Raw genomic sequence first — 15,190 nt, 5'->3', positions numbered from 1 at the left:
TGAAGTGCTGACTTGAAGTAGTTCACCTAATACAAAAGTTTTGATTTCAAAGTTTGTATTATCTATTGATCACGAAAATAAAATGAATTTATTCTTAAATTTTTTAAACTCACAAAATTTTTTCAATTTTTACAAAGATTTAATGAAATAAAACTGGATATCAATTTCAGTTAAATATTTTTAATAAATTATTTTTACCGTAAATAATATTAAAACAGACAAAAATGATTGATGAATTACATAATTAAAAATAAGTTAATAAAAGACGACTGTAAAATATGAATGGTAAAAAAATTTTTAAATTTAATATTTAATTATTAATAATATTTAAAAATTACAGTGAAAAAATTACATTTGCTTTATTTTTAAAACTATTAGAAAAAAATTCTCAACTTATTGTTATTGTATGCATGATAAATAACTTAATGCACATATTTCAATGAGTACTAAAATAACTAAAAAAACATAAATATATTTTATATAGGTATATAATAATACATTACAATTACATCCAAAATTTTGAGGGAAAGTATTCGAAAGAAATTAATATACATTTTTTTAAATAAAAAATCATCGTTTTCTACCTATTGGAATAATTTAAAGACTTTTTCATTTAATGTTTTTTATCACCGACATAGTACTGATTCGGTGTGAATGACAGTGTACTGCCAGTACTGGTTTTAATATTTTTTTACCTCCGACATAGTACTGATTCGGTGTATTAGTCAGTACACTGCCAGTACTGAAAGTCAATACCGACAGCCAGTATTGGATCAGTACCATGCCGGTGTTTAATTACGGCGAGCTACGGATATTTCTACTTGGGATAGCTAAATAATTGAAAAAATAAGATTTATATTTTTTATGATGATTATTGTTAAATAATTATAAAAATTTAATGTTATTATTAATTACAATCTATTACAGTTTATTATTAACATTTTTCGATATAAAATCAATAGAGCCGCGATTTTTAGAAAGAAGTTGGCAGCACTTTTTTTGGAAAGGAAAAAAAATAGAGACGTGCTGATTAATTTTATTTGAATTTGTAAGGAATTTTTTCATTTTCCAGGAAAACATTCTATCCACAAAAATGGAATAAAATTGATTATTCTTAGTCTACTGCTTCGAAATACCGCCAAAAAAAAAGGGAAAAAGTTTCGAACAAAAAATGTATGGCGCACTTTTTGATTGGTCCAGCGGATGCTGAGCTACACTCAAAAAGATTTTGGAAAAATTTTTGAAAAATTAAATTTGCGAGATAACTGCTCCGGAATACCGCCATAGTGATTAGAAGAAAGTTCTGAACAAAAAATGTATGTCGCACTTTTTGATTGGTCCAGCGGATGCTTAGCTACACTCAAAAAGATTTTGGAAAAATTTTCGAAATAAAAAATTTGCCAGATAATGACGCGGGAATAATGCCAAAAAATTGAGCAAAAAGTCTCGAACAAAAAATGTATGGCGCACTTTTTGATTGGTCCAGCGGATGCTGAGCTACACTCACTAAAACTGGGATAAAATTTTCGAAAAAAAAAATTTTCGAGATAACTGCTCCGGAATACCGCCAATAAAATAGGGAAAAAGTTTTGAACAAAAAATGTATGACGCACTTTTTGATTGGTCCAGCGGATGCTCAGCTACACTCAAAAAGATTTTGGAAAAATTTTCGAAAAAAAAAATTTGCCAGATAAGCGTTCGGGAATACCGCTATAGTGATTAGAAGAAAGTTCTGAACAAAAAATGTATGGCGCACTTTTTGATTGGTCCAGCGGATGCTGAGCTACACTCACTAAAACTGGGATAAAATTTTCGAAAAAAAAAATTTTCGAGATAACTGCTCCGGAATACCGCCAATAAAATAGGGAAAAAGTTTTGAACAAAAAATGTATGACGCACTTTTTGATTGGTCCAGCAGATGCTGAGCTACACTCAAAAAGATTTTGGAAAAATTTTCGAAAAAAAAAATTTGCCAGATAATGACTCGGGAATAATGCCAAAAAATTGAGCAAAAAGTCTCGAACAAAAAATGTATGGCGTACTTTTTGATTGGTCCAGCGGATGCTGAGCTACACTCACTAAAACAGGGAAAAAATTTTCGAAAAAAAAAATTTGCGAGATAACTGCTCCAGAATACCGCCAATAAAATAGGGAAAAAGTTTCGAACAAAAAATGTATGGCGCACATTTTGATTGGTCCAGCGGATGCTGAGCTACACTCAAAAAGATTTTGGAAAAATTTTCGAAAAAAAAAATTTGCCAGATAATGGCTCGGGAATAATGCCAAAAAATTGAGCAAAAAGTCTCGAACAAAAAATGTATGGCGCACTTTTTGATTGGTCCAGCGGATGCTGAGCTACACTCAAAAAGATTTTGGAAAAATTTTCGAAAAATTAATTTTGCGAGATAACTGCTCCGGAATACCGCCATAGTGATTAGAAGAAAGTTCTGAACAAGAAATGTATGGCGCACTTTTTTATTGGTCCAGCGGATGCTGAGCTACACTCAAAAAGATTTTAAAAAAATTTTCGAAAAAAAAAATTTGCCAGATAATGACTCGGGAATAATGCCAAAAAATTGAGCAAAAAGTCTCGAACAAAAAATGTATGGCGCACTTTTTGATTGGTCCAGCGGATGCTGAGCTACACTCACTAAAACTGGGATAAAATTTTCGAAAAAAAAAATTTGCGAGATAACTGTTCCGGAATACCGCCAATAAAATAGGGAAAAAGTCTCGAACAAAAAATGTATGGCGCACTTTTTGATTGGTCCAGGGGATGCTGAGCTACACTCAAAAAGATTTTGGAAAAATTTTCGAAAAAAAAAATTTGCCAGATAATCGTTCGGGAATACCGCCAATAAAATAGGGAAAAAGTTTTGAACAAAAAATGTATGGCGCACTTTTTGATTGGTCCAGCGGATGCTGAGCTACACTCACTAAAACTGGGATAAAATTTTCGAAAAAAAAAATTTGCGAGATAACTGCTCCGGAATACCGCCAATAAAATAGGGAAAAAGTTTGGAACAAAAAATGTATGGCGCACATTTTGATTGGTCCAGCGGATGCTGAGCTACACTCAAAAAGATTTTGGAAATATTTTCGAAAAATTAAATTTGCGACATAACTGCTCCGGAATACCGCCATAGTGATTAGAAGAAAGTTCTGAACAAGAAATGTATGGCGCACTTTTTGATTGGTCCAGCGGATGCTGAGCTACACTCACTAAAACTGGGAAAAAATTTTCGAAAAATTAAATTTGCGAGATAACTGCTCCGGAATACCGCCATAGTGATTAGAAGAAAGTTCTGAACAAGAAATGTATGGCGCACTTTTTGATTGGTCCAGCGGATGCTGAGCTACACTCAAAAAGATTTTGGAAAAATTTTCGAAAAATTAAATTTGCGAGATAACTACTCCGGAATTCCGCCATAGTGATTAGAAGAAAGTTCTGAACAAAAAATGTATGGCGCACTTTTTGATTGGTCCAGCGGATGCTGAGCTACACTCAAAAAGATTTTGGAAAAATTTTCGAAAAAAAAAATTTGCGAGATAACTGCTCCGGAATACCGCCAATAAAATAGGGAAAAAGTTTTGAACAAAAAATGTATGGCGCACTTTTTGATTGGTCCAGCGGATGCTGAGCTACACACAAAAAGATTTTGGAAAAATTTTCGAAAAAAAAAATTTGCCAGATAATGACTCGGGAATAATGCCAAAAAATTGAGCAAAAAGTCTCGAACAAAAAATGTATGGCGCACATTTTGATTGGTCCAGCGGATGCTGAGCTACACTCAAAAAGATTTTGGAAATATTTTCGAAAAATTAAATTTGCGAGATAACTGCTCCGGAATACCGCCATAGTGATTAGAAGAAAGTTCTGAACAAAAAATGTATGGCGCACTTTTTGATTGGTCCAGCGGATGCTGAGCTACACTCAAAAAGATTTTGGAAAAATTTTTGAAAAATTAATTTTGCGAGATAACTGCTCCGGAATACCGCCATAGTGATTAGAACAAAGTTGTGAACAAGAAATGTATGGCGCACTTTTTGATTGGTCCAGCGGATGCTGAGCTACACTCAAAAAGATTTTGGAAAAATTTTCGAAAAAAAAAATTTGCCAGATAATGACTCGGGAATAATGCCAAAAAATTGAGCAAAAAGTCTCGAACAAAAAATGTATGGCGCACTTTTTGATTGGTCCAGCGGATGCTGAGCTACACTCACTAAAACTGAGATAAAATTTTCGAAAAAAAAAATTTGCGAGATAACTGCTCCGGAATACCGCCAATAAAATAGGGAAAAAGTTTCGAACAAAAAATGTATGGCGCACATTTTGATTGGTCCAGCGGATGCTGAGCTACACTCAAAAAGATTTTGGAAATATTTTCGAAAAATTAAATTTGCGAGATAACTGCTCCGGAATACCGCCATAGTGATTAGAAGAAAGTTCTGAACAAAAAATGTATAGCGCACTTTTTGATTGGTCCAGCGGATGCTGAGCTACACTCAAAAAGATTTTGGAAAAATTTTGGAAAAATTAATTTTGCGAGATAACTGCTCCGGAATACCGCCATAGTGATTAGAAGAAAGTTCTGAACAAGAAATGTATGGCGCACTTTTTGATTGGTCCAGCGGATGCTGAGCTATACTCAAAAAGATTTTGGAAAAATTTTCGAAAAAAAAAATTTGCCAGATAATGACTCGGGAATAATGCCAAAAAATTGAGCAAAAAGCCTCGAACAAAAAATGTATGGCGCACTTTTTGATTGGTCCAGCGGATGCTGAGCTACACTCACTAAAACTGGGATAAAATTTTCGAAAAAAAAAATTTTCGAGATAACTGCTCCGGAATACCGCCAATAAAATAGGGAAAAATTCTCGAACAAAAAATGTATGGCGCACTTTTTGATTGGTCCAGCGGATGCTGAGCTACACTCAAAAAGATTTTGGAAATATTTTCGAAAAATTAAATTTGCGAGATAACTGCTCCGGAATACCGCCATAGTGATTAGAAGAAAGTTCTGAACAAGAAATGTATGGCGCACTTTTTGATTGGTCCAGCGGATGCTGAGCTACACTCAAAAAGACTTTGGAAAAATTTTCGAAAAATTAAATTTGCGAGATAACTGCTCCGGAATACCGCCATAGTGATTAGAAGAAAGTTCTGAACAAAAAATGTATGGCGCACTTTTTGATTGGTCCAGCGGATGCTGAGCTACACTCAAAAAGATTTTGGAAAAATTTTCGAAAAAAAAAATTTGCCAGATAATGACTCGGGAATAATGCCAAAAAATTGAGCAAAAAGTCTCGAACAAAAAATGTATGGCGCACTTTTTGATTGGTCCAGCGGATGCTGAGCTACACTCACTAAAACTGGGAAAAAATTTTCGAAAAAAAAAATTTGCGAGATAACTGCTCCAGAATACCGCCAATAAAATAGGGAAAAAGTTTCGAACAAAAAATGTATGGCGCACATTTTGATTGGTCCAGCGGATGCTGAGCTACACTCAAAAAGATTTTGGAAAAATTTTCGAAAAAAAAAATTTGCCAGATAATGGCTCGGGAATAATGCCAAAAAATTGAGCAAAAAGTCTCGAACAAAAAATGTATGGCGCACTTTTTGATTGGTCCAGCGGATGCTGAACTACACTCACTAAAACTGGGAAAAAATTTTCGAAAAAAAAAATTTGCGAGATACCTGCTCCGGAATACCGCCAATAAAATAGGGAAAAAGTTTCGAACAAAAAATGTATGGCGCACATTTTGATTGGTCCAGCGGATGCTGAGCTACACTCAAAAAGATTTTGGAAATATTTTCGAAAAATTAAATTTGCGAGATAACTGCTCCGGAATACCGCCATAGTGATTAGAAGAAAGTTCTGAACAAGAAATGTATGGCGCACTTTTTGATTGGTCCAGCGGATGCTGAGCTACACTCAAAAAGATTTTGGAAAAATTTTCGAAAAATTAAATTTGCGAGATAACTGCTCCGGAATACCGCCAATAAAATAGGGAAAAAGTTTCGAACAAAAAATGTATGGCGTACTTTTTGATTGGTCCAGCGGATGCTGAGTTACACTCAAAAAGATTTTGGAAATATTTTCGAAAAATTAAATTTGCGAGATAACTGCTCCGGAATACCGCCATAGTGATTAGAAGAAAGTTCTGAACAAGAAATGTATGGCGCACTTTTTGATTGGTCCAGCGGATGCTGAGCTACACTCACTAAAACTGGGATAAAATTTTCGAAAAAAAAAATTTGCGAGATAACTGATCCGGAATACCGCCAATAAAAAAGGGAAAAAGTTTCGAACAAAAAATGTATGGCGCACATTTTGATTGGTCCAGCGGATGCTGAGCTACACTCAAAAAGATTTTGGAAATATTTTCGAAAAATTAAATTTGCGAGATAACTGCTCCGGAATACCGCCATAGTGATTAGAAGAAAGTTCTGAACAAAAAATGTATGGCGCACTTTTTGATTGGTCCAGCGGATGCTGAGCTACACTCAAAAAGATTTTGGAAAAATTTTCGAAAAAAAAAATTTGCGAGATAACTGCTCCGGAATACCGCCAATAAAATAGGGAAAAAGTTTCGAACAAAAAATGTATGGCGCACTTTTTGATTGGTCCAGCGGATGCTGAGCTACACTCAAAAAGATTTTGGAAAAATTTTCGAAAAAAAAAATTTGCCAGATAATGACTCGGGAATAATGCCAAAAAATTGAGCAAAAAGTCTCGAACAAAAAATGTATGGCGCACTTTTTGATTGGTCCAGCGGATGCTGAGCTACACTCAAAAAGATTTTGGAAAAATTTTCGAAAAATTAAATTTGCGAGATAACTGCTCCGGAATACCGCCATAGTGATTAGAAGAAAGTTCTGAACAAAAAATGTATGGCGCACTTTTTGATTGGTCCAGCGGATGCTGAGCTATACTCAAAAAGATTTTGGAAAAATTTTCGAAAAAAAAAATTTGCCAGATAATGGCTCGGGAATAATGCCAAAAAATTGAGCAAAAAGTCTCGAACAAAAAATGTATGGCGCACTTTTTGATTGGTCCAGCGGATGCTGAGCTACACTCACTAAAACTGGGAAAAAATTTTCGAAAAAAAAAATTTGCGAGATAACTGCTCCGGAATACCGCCAATAAAATAGGGAAAAAGTTTCGAACAAAAAATGTATGGCGCACATTTTGATTGGTCCAGCGGATGCTGAGCTACACTCAAAAAGATTTTGGAAAAATTTTCGAAAAAAAAAATTTGCCAGATAATGGCTCGGGAATAATGCCAAAAAATTGAGCAAAAAGTCTCGAACAAAAAATGTATGGCGCACTTTTTGATTGGTCCAGCGGATGCTGAGCTACACTCACTAAAACTGGGAAAAAATTTTCGAAAAAAAAAATTTGCGAGATAACTGCTCCGGAATACCGCCAATAAAATAGGGAAAAAGTTTCGAACAAAAAATGTATGGCGCACATTTTGATTGGTCCAGCGGATGCTGAGCTACACTCAAAAAGATTTTGGAAATATTTTCGAAAAATTAAATTTGCGAGATAACTGCTCCGGAATACCGCCATAGTGATTAGAAGAAAGTTCTGAACAAAAAATGTATGGCGCACTTTTTGATTGGTCCAGCGGATGCTGAGCTACACTCAAAAAGATTTTGGAAAAATTTTCGAAAAATTAAATTTGCGAGATAACTGCTCCGGAATACCGCCAATAAAATAGGGAAAAAGTTTCGAACAAAAAATGTATGGCGCACATTTTGATTGGTCCAGCGGATGCTGAGCTACACTCAAAAAGATTTTGGAAATATTTTCGAAAAATTAAATTTGCGAGATGACTGCTCCGGAATACCGCCATAGTGATTAGAAGAAAGTTCTGAACAAAAAATGTATGGCGCACTTTTTGATTGGTCCAGCGGATGCTGAGCTACACTCAAAAAGATTTTGGAAATATTTTCGAAAAATTAAATTTGCGAGATGACTGCTCCGGAATACCGCCATAGTGATTAGAAGAAAGTTCTGAACAAAAAATGTATGGCGCACTTTTTGATTGGTCCAGCGGATGCTGAGCTACACTCAAAAAGATTTTGGAAAAATTTTCGAAAAATTAAATTTGCGAGATAACTGCTCCGGAATACCGCCAATAAAATAGGGAAAAAGTTTCGAACAAAAAATGTATGGCGCACTTTTTGATTGGTCCAGCGGATGCTGAGCTACACTCAAAAAGATTTTGGAAAAATTTTCGAAAAATTAAATTTGCGAGATAACTGCTCCGGAATACCGCCATAGTGATTAGAAGAAAGTTCTGAACAAGAAATGTATGGCGCACTTTTTGATTGGTCCAGCGGATGCTGAGCTACACTCAAAAAGATTTTGGAAAAATTTTCGAAAAAAAAAATTTGCCAGATAATGACTCGGAATAATGCCAAAAAATTGAGCAAAAAGTCTCGAACAAAAAATGTATGGCGCACTTTTTGATTGGTCCAGCGGATGCTGAGCTACACTCACTAAAACTGGGATAAAATTTTCGAAAAAAAAAATTTTCGAGATAACTGCTCCGGAATACCGCCAATAAAATAGGGAAAAAGTTTTGAACAAAAAATGTATGGCGCACTTTTTGATTGGTCCAGCGGATGCTGAGGTACACTCACTAAAACTAAGAAAAAATTTTCGAATAAAAAAATTTGCGAGATAACTGCTCCGGAATACCGCCAATAAAATAGGGAAAAAGTTTCGAACAAAAAATGTATGGCGCACATTTTGATTGGTCCAGCGGATGCTGAGCTACACTCAAAAAGATTTTGGAAAAATTTTCGAAAAAAAAAATTTGCCAGATAATGGCTCGGGAATAATGCCAAAAAATTGAGCAAAAAGTCTCGAACAAAAAATGTATGGCGCACTTTTTGATTGGTCCAGCGGATACTGAGCTACACTCACTAAAACTGGGATAAAATTTTCGAAAAAAAAAATTTGCGAGATAACTGATCCGGAATACCGCCAATAAAAAAGGGAAAAAGTTTCGAACAAAAAATGTATGGCGCACATTTTGATTGGTCCAGCGGATGCTGAGCTACACTCAAAAAGATTTTGGAAAAATTTTTGAAAAATTAATTTTGCGAGATAACTGCTCCGGAATACCGCCATAGTGATTAGAAGAAAGTTCTGAACAAGAAATGTATGGCGCACTTTTTGATTGGTCCAGCGGATGCTGAGCTACACTCAAAAAGATTTTGGAAAAATTTTCGAAAAAAAAAATTTGCCAGATAATGACTCGGAATAATGCCAAAAAATTGAGCAAAAAGTCTCGAACAAAAAATGTATGGCGCACTTTTTGATTGGTCCAGCGGATGCTGAGCTACACTCACTAAAACTGGGATAAAATTTTCGAAAAAAAAAATTTTCGAGATAACTGCTCCGGAATACCGCCAATAAAATAGGGAAAAAGTTTTGAACAAAAAATGTATGGCGCACTTTTTGATTGGTCCAGCGGATGCTGAGCTACACTCAAAAAGATTTTGGAAAAATTTTCGAAAAAAAAAATTTGCCAGATAATGACTCGGGAATAATGCCAAAAAATTGAGCAAAAAGTCTCGAACAAAAAATGTATGGCGCACTTTTTGATTGGTCCTGCGGATGCTGAGCTACACTCAAAAAGATTTTGGAAAAATTTTCGAAAAAAAAAATTTGCCAGATAATGACTCGGTAATAATGCCAAAAAATTGAGCAAAAAGTCTCGAACAAAAAATGTATGGCGCACTTTTTGATTGGTCCAGCGGATGCTGAGCTACACTCACTAAAACTGAGATAAAATTTTCGAAAAAAAAAATTTGCGAGATAACTGCTCCGGAATACCGCCAATAAAATAGGGAAAAAGTTTCGAACAAAAAATGTATGGCGCACATTTTGATTGGTCCAGCGGATGCTGAGCTACACTCAAAAAGATTTTGGAAATATTTTCGAAAAATTAAATTTGCGAGATAACTGCTCCGGAATACCGCCATAGTGATTAGAAGAAAGTTCTGAACAAAAAATGTATGGCGCACTTTTTGATTGGTCCAGCGGATGCTGAGCTACACTCAAAAAGATTTTGGAAAAATTTTCGAAAAATTAAATTTGCGAGATAACTGCTCCGGAATACCGCCATAGTGATTAGAAGAAAGTTCTGAACAAAAAATGTATGGCGCACTTTTTGATTGGTCCAGCGGATGCTGAGCTACACTCAAAAAGATTTTGGAAAAATTTTCGAAAAAAAAAATTTGCCAGATAATGACTCGGGAATAATGCCAAAAAATTGAGCAAAAAGTCTCGAACAAAAAATGTATGGCGCACTTTTTGATTGGTCCAGCGGATGCTGAGCTACACTCACTAAAACTGGGATAAAATTTTCGAAAAAAAAAATTTGCGAGATAACTGCTCCGGAATACCGCCAATAAAATAGGGAAAAATTCTCGAACAAAAAATGTATGGCGCACTTTTTGATTGGTCCAGCGGATGCTGAGCTACACTCAAAAAGATTTTGGAAATATTTTCGAAAAATTAAATTTGCGAGATAACTGCTCCGGAATACCGCCATAGTGATTAGAAGAAAGTTCTGAACAAAAAATGTATGGCGCACTTTTTGATTGGTCCAGCGGATGCTGAGCTACACTCAAAAAGACTTTGGAAAAATTTTCGAAAAATTAAATTTGCGAGATAACTGCTCCGGAATACCGCCATAGTGATTAGAAGAAAGTTCTGAACAAAAAATGTATGGCGCACTTTTTGATTGGTCCAGCGGATGCTGAGCTACACTCAAAAAGATTTTGGAAAAATTTTCGAAAAAAAAAATTTGCCAGATAATGACTCGGGAATAATGCCAAAAAATTGAGCAAAAAGTCTCGAACAAAAAATGTATGGCGCACTTTTTGATTGGTCCAGCGGATGCTGAGCTACACTCACTAAAACTGGGAAAAAATTTTCGAAAAAAAAAATTTGCGAGATAACTGCTCCGGAATACCGCCAATAAAATAGGGAAAAAGTTTCGAACAAAAAATGTATGGCGCACATTTTGATTGGTCCAGCGGATGCTGAGCTACACTCAAAAAGATTTTGGAAAAATTTTCGAAAAAAAAAATTTGCCAGATAATGGCTCGGGAATAATGCCAAAAAATTGAGCAAAAAGTCTCGAACAAAAAATGTATGGCGCACTTTTTGATTGGTCCAGCGGATGCTGAACTACACTCACTAAAACTGGGAAAAAATTTTCGAAAAAAAAAATTTGCGAGATAACTGCTCCGGAATACCGCCAATAAAATAGGGAAAAAGTTTCGAACAAAAAATGTATGGCGCACATTTTGATTGGTCCAGCGGATGCTGAGCTACACTCAAAAAGATTTTGGAAAAATTTTCGAAAAAAAAAATTTGCCAGATAATGGCTCGGGAATAATGCCAAAAAATTGAGCAAAAAGTCTCGAACAAAAAATGTATGGCGCACTTTTTGATTGGTCCAGCGGATGCTGAGCTACACTCAAAAAGATTTTGGAAAAATTTTCGAAAAATTAAATTTGCGAGATAACTGCTCCGGAATACCGCCAATAAAATAGGGAAAAAGTTTTGAACAAAAAATGTATGGCGCACTTTTTGATTGGTCCAGCGGATGCTGAGCTACACTCAAAAAGATTTTGGAAAAATTTTCGAAAAAAAAAATTTGCCAGATAATGACTCGGGAATAATGCCAAAAAATTGAGCAAAAAGTCTCGAACAAAAAATGTATGGCGCACTTTTTGATTGGTCCAGCGGATGCTGAGCTACACTCAAAAAGATTTTGGAAAAATTTTCGAAAAATTAAATTTGCGAGATAACTGCTCCGGAATACCGCCATAGTGATTAGAAGAAAGTTCTGAACAAAAAATGTATGGCGCACTTTTTGATTGGTCCAGCGGATGCTGAGCTACACTCAAAAAGATTTTGGAAAAATTTTCGAAAAATTAAATTTGCGAGATAACTACTCCGGAATACCGCCATAGTGATTAGAAGAAAGTTCTGAACAAAAAATGTATGGCGCACTTTTTGATTGGTCCAGCGGATGCTGAGCTACACTCAAAAAGATTTTGGAAAAATTTTCGAAAAAAAAAATTTGCGAGATAACTGCTCCGGAATACCGCCAATAAAATAGGGAAAAAGTTTTGAACAAAAAATGTATGGCGCACTTTTTGATTGGTCCAGCGGATGCTGAGCTACACTCAAAAAGATTTTGGAAAAATTTTCGAAAAAAAAAATTTGCCAGATAATGACTCGGGAATAATGCCAAAAAATTGAGCAAAAAGTCTCGAACAAAAAATGTATGGCGCACATTTTGATTGGTCCAGCGGATGCTGAGCTACACTCAAAAAGATTTTGGAAAAATTTTCGAAAAATTAAATTTGCGAGATAACTGCTCCGGAATACCGCCATAGTGATTAGAAGAAAGTTCTGAACAAAAAATGTATGGCGCACTTTTTGATTGGTCCAGCGGATGCTGAGCTACACTCAAAAAGATTTTGGAAAAATTTTCGAAAAATTAATTTTGCGAGATAACTGCTCCGGAATACCGCCATAGTGATTAGAAAAAGTTGTGAACAAAAAATGTATGGCGCACTTTTTGATTGGTCCAGCGGATGCTGAGCTACACTCAAAAAGATTTTGGAAAAATTTTCGAAAAAAAAAATTTGCCAGATAATGACTCGGGAATAATGCCAAAAAATTGAGCAAAAAGTCTCGAACAAAAAATGTATGGCGCACTTTTTGATTGGTCCAGCGGATGCTGAGCTACACTCACTAAAACTGAGATAAAATTTTCGAAAAAAAAAATTTGCGAGATAACTGCTCCGGAATACCGCCAATAAAATAGGGAAAAAGTTTCGAACAAAAAATGTATGGCGCACATTTTGATTGGTCCAGCGGATGCTGAGCTACACTCAAAAAGATTTTGGAAATATTTTCGAAAAATTAAATTTGCGAGATAACTGCTCCGGAATACCGCCATAGTGATTAGAAGAAAGTTCTGAACAAAAAATGTATGGCGCACTTTTTGATTGGTCCAGCGGATGCTGAGCTACACTCAAAAAGATTTTGGAAAAATTTTGGAAAAATTAATTTTGCGAGATAACTGCTCCGGAATACCGCCATAGTGATTAGAAGAAAGTTCTGAACAAGAAATGTATGGCGCACTTTTTGATTGGTCCAGCGGATGCTGAGCTACACTCAAAAAGATTTTGGAAAAATTTTCGAAAAAAAAAATTTGCCAGATAATGACTCGGGAATAATGCCAAAAAATTGAGCAAAAAGCCTCGAACAAAAAATGTATGGCGCACTTTTTGATTGGTCCAGCGGATGCTGAGCTACACTCACTAAAACTGGGATAAAATTTTCGAAAAAAAAAATTTTCGAGATAACTGCTCCGGAATACCGCCAATAAAATAGGGAAAAATTCTCGAACAAAAAATGTATGGCGCACTTTTTGATTGGTCCAGCGGATGCTGAGCTACACTCAAAAAGATTTTGGAAATATTTTCGAAAAATTAAATTTGCGAGATAACTGCTCCGGAATACCGCCATAGTGATTAGAAAAAAGTTCTGAACAAAAAATGTATGGCGCACTTTTTGATTGGTCCAGCGGATGCTGAGCTACACTCAAAAAGACTTTGGAAAAATTTTCGAAAAATTAAATTTGCGAGATAACTGCTCCGGAATACCGCCATAGTGATTAGAAGAAAGTTCTGAACAAAAAATGTATGGCGCACTTTTTGATTGGTCCAGCGGATGCTGAGCTACACTCAAAAAGATTTTGGAAAAATTTTCGAAAAAAAAAATTTGCCAGATAATGACTCGGGAATAATGCCAAAAAATTGAGCAAAAAGTCTCGAACAAAAAATGTATGGCGCACTTTTTGATTGGTCCAGCGGATGCTGAGCTACACTCACTAAAACTGGGAAAAAATTTTCGAAAAAAAAAATTTGCGAGATAACTGCTCCAGAATACCGCCAATAAAATAGGGAAAAAGTTTCGAACAAAAAATGTATGGCGCACATTTTGATTGGTCCAGCGGATGCTGAGCTACACTCAAAAAGATTTTGGAAAAATTTTCGAAAAAAAAAATTTGCCAGATAATGGCTCGGGAATAATGCCAAAAAATTGAGCAAAAAGTCTCGAACAAAAAATGTATGGCGCACTTTTTGATTGGTCCAGCGGATGCTGAGCTACACTCACTAAAACTGGGAAAAAATTTTCGAAAAAAAAAATTTGCGAGATAACTGCTCCGGAATACCGCCAATAAAATAGGGAAAAAGTTTCGAACAAAAAATGTATGGCGCACATTTTGATTGGTCCAGCGGATGCTGAGCTACACTCAAAAAGATTTTGGAAAAATTTTCGAAAAAAAAAATTTGCCAGATAATGGCTCGGGAATAATGCCAAAAAATTGAGCAAAAAGTCTCGAACAAAAAATGTATGGCGCACTTTTTGATTGGTCCAGCGGATGCTGAGCTACACTCAAAAAGATTTTGGAAAAATTTTCGAAAAATTAAATTTGCGAGATAACTGCTCCGGAATACCGCCAATAAAATAGGGAAAAAGTTTCGAACAAAAAATGTATGGCGCACTTTTTGATTGGTCCAGCGGATGCTGAGCTACACTCAAAAAGATTTTGGAAAAATTTTCGAAAAAAAAAATTTGCCAGATAATGACTCGGGAATAATGCCAAAAAATTGAGCAAAAAGTCTCGAACAAAAAATGTATGGCGCACTTTTTGATTGGTCCAGCGGATGCTGAGCTACACTCACTAAAACTGGGAAAAATTTTCGAAAAAAAAAATTTGCGAGATAACTGCTCCGGAATACCGCCAATAAAATAGGGAAAAAGTTTCGAACAAAAAATGTATGGCGCACATTTTGATTGGTCCAGCGGATGCTGAGCTACACTCAAAAAGATTTTGGAAAAATTTTCGAAAAAAAAAATTTGCCAGATAATGGCTCGGGAATAATGCCAAAAAATTGAGCAAAAAGTCTCGAACAAAAAATGTATGGCGCACTTTTTGATTGGTCCAGCGGATGCTGAGCTACACTCACTAAAACTGGGAAAAAATTTTCGAAAAAAAAAATTTGCGAGATAACTGCTCCGGAATACCGCCAATAAAATAGGGAAAAAGTTTCGAACAAAAAATGTATGGC

The sequence above is a fragment of the Leptopilina boulardi genome, unplaced genomic scaffold (genome assembly GCF_019393585.1).
Source record: "Leptopilina boulardi isolate dan_hultmark-lab unplaced genomic scaffold, ZJU_Lbou_2.1 LbouV2_5, whole genome shotgun sequence".
NCBI classification, from domain to species: domain Eukaryota; kingdom Metazoa; phylum Arthropoda; class Insecta; order Hymenoptera; family Figitidae; genus Leptopilina; species Leptopilina boulardi.
Note: the sequence above shows the minus strand (reverse complement) of the source record.